The sequence below is a fragment of the Chionomys nivalis genome, chromosome 4 (assembly GCF_950005125.1).
Source record: "Chionomys nivalis chromosome 4, mChiNiv1.1, whole genome shotgun sequence".
NCBI lineage: Eukaryota > Metazoa > Chordata > Mammalia > Rodentia > Cricetidae > Chionomys > Chionomys nivalis.
In genome coordinates this window covers 19,003,367-19,009,366 of record NC_080089.1, presented here as the reverse complement: position 1 = coordinate 19,009,366, position 6,000 = coordinate 19,003,367, and positions in this window count along the sequence as shown.

The following is a 6,000-nucleotide window of genomic DNA, read 5'->3' as shown; positions in this document are numbered from 1 at the left end:
CTTCAGCCTGCCTGCATCAAGCAAGGTAAGGCCTTTGTTTACAAACTACCCAACCTGCACGGAGATCTGATCTAGGTACCAGGAGAGACAGCAGCAGGGTGAGTTTGTGACCTGACTGGCGGCGGCGGAAGCAGCCCTGGACAGGGAACTCTGAAGTTCCTCATCCCCCACCCTATACTCCCTTGCCTCCCTGCAGGGGCTCTACACCCTGCATACTGCCTCTCTCTTCTTGTCCCACCCAGCTTGCATCCAGAACCCTTCTTCCTTCTGCCCCCTTTCCTCTTTGGGCACATAACACCATCCAGCTCAGTCTGTCTGGCGCTGGGGGCAAATCCACAGGGCAAGTAGGCAGACGAGACTTCCTTTGTCTCTCCAGCCTGCCTGCATCAAGCAAGGTAAGGCCTTTGTTTACAAACTACCCAACCTGCATGGAGATATGATCTAGGCACCAGGAGAGACAGCAGCGGGGTGAGTTTGTGACCTGACTGGCGGCGGCGGAAGCAGCCCTGGACAGGGAACTCTGAAGTTCCTCATCCCCCACCATATACTCCCTTGCCTCCCTGCAGGGGCTCTACACCCTGCATACTGCCTCTCTCTTCTTGTCCCACCCAGCTTGCATCCAGAACCCTTCTTCCTTCTGCCCCCTTTCCTCTTTGGGCACATAACACCATCCAGCTCAGTCTGTCTGGCGCTGGGGGCAAATCCTCAGGGCAAGTAGGCAGGCGAGACTTCCTTTGGTTCACTGGCCTGCCTGCACCAAACAAGGTAAGGCCTTTGTTTACGAACTACCCAACCTGCACGGAGATCTGATCTTGGCACCAGGAGAGCCATCAGTGGTAGAGCTAATCTGGGTACCAGGATTGCCGTCTTTGGGCACGGAGATCTGATATTGGTACCAGGAGAGACATCACTGGAGCACCAGGAGAGCTATCACTGCAGGGTGCCATCACTGGGAAAGTACATCAGTAGGCAAGGAGACCTGATCCGGTAAAAGAAGATCCATAGGGGAGCATTCGGAGAAAGAGATGGGCAGGCGCCAATGCAAGAATTCACCCAACAATCTGAAAAACTATATGAAACCACCAGAACCCAGCGACCTCACAACAGGAGGACATGAACACCTTAATCATGAAGAAGTAGATAAAATTGACTTTATGAAAGTGATTGATGCCCTTAAACAGCATGTAAAAAATGCCCTTATAGAAATGGATGAGAAGTATAACAGAAAGTTTGAAGAATTGAGTAAATCAGTGAATGATACCCTAGGAAACCAAGGAAAAACAATCAAACAAATAATGGAAACAGTTCAAGACTTAAAAACTGAAATGGAGGCAAAGAAGAAAACACAAACAGAAGGCCAGCTGGACAGGGAAAATCTAGGTAAACGAATAGAGACTACAGAAACAAGCATAACCAACAGAATACAAGAGATAGAAGAAAGAATCTCAGATTCTGAAGATACCATAGAGAAAATAAACACGCTGATCAAAGAAAACAGCAAGGCCAACAAATTCTCATCACAAAACATTCAGGAAATATGGGACACAATAAAAAGACCAAACCTAAGAATAATAGGAATAGAAGAAGGAGAAGAAGTGCAGCTCAACGGTCCAGAAAATATATTTAATAAAATTATAGAAGAAAACTTTCCCAACCTAAAGAAAGATATACCTATGAAGGTTCAAGAAGCATACAGAACACCGAATAGGCTGGATCAAAAAAAAACATCCTCTCGCCATATAATAATCAAAACACAAAGCATACAGAATAAAGAAAGAATACTAAGAGCAGCAAAGGAAAAAGGCCAAGTTACTTATAAAGGTAAACCTATCAGACTTACACCTGACTTCTCTACGGAAACCATGAAAGCCAGAAGGTCCTGGATAGATGTACTGCAGAAACTAAGAGACCATGGATGCAAGCCCAGACTACTATACCCAGCCAAGCTTTCGTTCACTATAAATGGAGAAAACAAAATTTTCCAGGATAAAAACAAATTTAAACAATACGTAGCCACAAATCCAGCCTTACAGAAAGTAATAGAAGGAAAATCACTAATCAAGGAGTCCAACAATGACCACAGTAACTCAGACATCTAGAAACCCTTTACCAGCACATCTCAAAGAAGGGAAACACACAAAATCTACTACTAAAAAAAAATGACCGGAGTTAACAACCACTGGTCATTAATATCACTTAATGTCAATGGACTCAACTCACCTATAAAAAGGCACAGACTAAGAGATTGGATATGAAAACAGGATCCAACATTCTGCTGTTTACAAGAAACACACCTCAACCACAAAGACAGGCACCTACTCAGAGTAAAGGGCTGGGATAAGGCTTATCAAGTAAATGGACCTAGGAAACAAGCAGGTGTGGCCATACTAATTTCTAACAAAGTTGACTTCAAACTTAAATCAATCAGAAGAGATGGAGAGGGACATTTTCTACTCATAACAGGAACAATTCATCAGGATGAAATCTCAATCCTGAATATCTATGCCCCTAATATAAAAGCACCCACGTACGTAAAAGAAACATTGTTAAAACTCAAGGCAGCCATCAAACCGCACACATTAATAGTAGGAGACTTTAATACTCCTCCTCACCAATGGACAGGTCAATCAGACAGAAACCTAACAGAGAAATAAGAGAATTAATGGAGGTAATGAATCAAATGGACTTAACAGACATCTATAGAATATTCCACCCAAATAGGAAAGAATATACCTTCTTCTCTGCAGCTCATGGAACCTTCTCAAAAATCGACCACATACTCGGTAACAAAGCAAACATTCACAGTTACAAAAAAATATTAATAACCACCTGTATCTTATCAGATCACCACGGATTAAAGCTAGAATTCAGCAACAATGCTACCCCCAGAAAGCCTACAAACTCATGGAAACTGAATAGTCAACTACTGAACCATACCTGGATTAAGGAAGAAATAAAGAAAGAAATTAAACTCTTCCTTGAAGACAATGAAAATAAAGAAACAACATACTCAAACCTATGGGACACTATGAAAGCAGTCCTGAGAGGAAAGTTCATAGCACTAACTGCCCACTTAAAGAAAACAGAGAAAGCACACATTGTAGACTTAACAGACCACCTGAAAGCTCTAGAAAAAAAAGAAGCAGACTCACCTAGAAGGGGTAGAAGACTGGAAATAATCAAACTGAGGGCTGAAATCAACAAAATAGAGACACAGAAAACAATTGAAAGAATCAATAAATCAAAAAGCTGGTTCCTGGAGAAAATCAACAAGATTGATAAACCCCTATCCAAACTAATCAAACGGCGGAGAGAGAATTTGCAAATTAATAAGATCAGAAATGAAAAGGGAGACATAACCACAGACACAGAGGAAATTCAGAGAATCATTAGATCTTACTACAAAAGCCTGTATGCCACAAAACTGGAAAATGTAAAAGAAATGGACACTTTTTTAGATAAACACCATATACCAAAGTTAAACCAGGACCAGGTGAACAACCTAAATAGACCTGTTAGTCGTGAAGAATTAGAAGCAGTTATCAAAAACCTCCCTTCCAAAAAAAGTCCAGGACCAGATGGTTTCAATGCGGAATTCTACCAGAACTTCCAAGAAGACCTAATACCTATACTCCTTAAAGTATTTCACAATATAGAAACAGAAGAGTCATTGCCAAATTCCTTTTATGAAGCTACAGTAACTCTGATACCAAAACCACACAAGGACCCAACCAAGAAAGAGAATTACAGGCCAATCTCACTCATGAACATCGATGCAAAAATCCTCAACAAAATTCTGGCAAACCGAATCCAAGAACACATTAGAAAAATTATCCATTATGATCAAGTAGGCTTCATACCAGAGATGCAGGGCTGGTTTAACATACGCAAGTCTATCAATGTAATCCATCATATAAATAAACTGAAAGAAAAAAACCATATGATCGTTTCATTAGACGCTGAAAAAGCATTTGACAAAATTCAACATCCCTTTATGATAAAAGTCTTGGAGAGATTAGGGATACAAGGGTCATACCTAAATTTAATTAAAGCTATATACAGCAAGCCGACAGCTAATATCAAATTAAATGGAGAGAAACTTAAAGCCATCCCACTAAAATCAGGAACACGCCAAGGCTGTCCATTCTCTCCATACCTCTTCAATATAGTTCTCGAAGTTTTAGCAATAGCAATAAGACAACATAAGGGGATAAAGGGGATTCAAATTGGAAAGGAAGAAGTTAAACTTGCATTATTTGCAGATGATATGATAGTGTACATGAGCGACCCCAAAAACTCCACCAAAGAACTCCTACAGCTGATAAACGCCTTTAGTAATGTGGCAGGATACAAGATCAACTCCAAAAAATCAGTCGCCCTCTTATACACAAAGGATATGGAAGCAGAGAGGGAAATAAGAGAATCATCACCTTTCACGATAGCCACAAAAAGCATAAACTATCTTGGGGTAACTCTAACCAAGGAAGTGAAAGATCTATTTGACAAGAACTTTAAGGCATTGAAGAAAGAAATTGAAGAGGATACCAGAAAATGGAAGGATCTCCCTTGCTCCTGGATTGGGAGGATCAACATAGTAAAAATGGCAATTCTACCAAGGGCAATCTATAGATTCAATGCAATCCCCATTAAAATCCCATCAAAATTCTTCACAGATCTTGAAAGGACAATAATCAACTTTATATGGAGAAACAAAAAACCCAGGATAGCCAAAACAATCTTATATAATAAAGGAACTTCTGGAGGCATTACCATCCCTGACTTCAAACTCTATTACAGAGCTACAGTAATGAAATCAGCGTGGTACTGGCATAAAAACAGAGCAGTCGACCAATGGAATCGTATAGAAGACCCGGATTTTAACCCACAAACCTATGAACAACTAATTTTCGATAAAGGAGCTAAAAGTATACAATGGAAGAAAGAAAGCATCTTCAACAAATGGTGCTGGCACAATTGGATGTCAACCTGTAGAAGAATGAAAATAGACCCATATATATCACCATGCACAAAACTCAAGTCCAAATGGATCAAAGACCTCAATATCAATCTGAACACACTGAACCTGATAGAAGAGAAAATGGGAAGTACCCTACAACATATGGGCACAGGAGATCGCTTCCTATGTATAACCCCAGCAGCACAGACATTAAGGGCAACATTGAATAAATGGGACCTCCTGAAACTGAGAAGCTTCTGTAAAGCAAAGGACACTGTCATTAAGACAAAAAGGCAGCCTACTGACTGGGAGAAGATCTTCACCAACTCCGCTACAGACAAAGGTCTGATCTCCAAAATATATAAAGAACTCAAGAAACTAGACTTTAAAAGGATAATTAACCCAATTAAAAAATGGGGCACTGAACTGAACAGAGAATTCTCATCAGAAGAAGTTAAAATGGCCAAAAGATACTTAAGGTCATGCTCAACCTCCTTAGCGATCAGAGAAATGCAAATCAAAACAACTTTGAGATATCATTTTACACCTGTCAGAATGGCTAAAATCAAAAACACCAAGGATAGCCTTTGCTGGAGAGGTTGTGGAGAAAGGGGTACCCTCATCCATTGCTGGTGGGACTGCAAACTTGTGCAACCACTTTGGAAATCAGTGTGGCGGTTTCTCAGAAAAATTGGGATCAACCTACCCCTGGACCCAGCAATAGCACTCTTGGGAATATACCCAAGAGATGCCCTAGCATATGACAAAAGCATTTGTCCAACTATGTTCATAGCAGCATTATTTGTAATAGCCAGAACCTGGAAGCAACCTAGATGCCCTTCAATAGAAGAATGGATGAAGAAAGTGTGGAATATATATACATTAGAATACTACTCTGCGGTAAAAAACAATGACTTCTCGAATTTTGCATGCAAATGGATGGAAATAGAAAATACGATCTTGAGTGAGGTAACCCAGACCCAAAAAGAAGATCATGGGATGTACTCACTCATAATTGGTTTCTAGCCATGGATAGGGGCCAC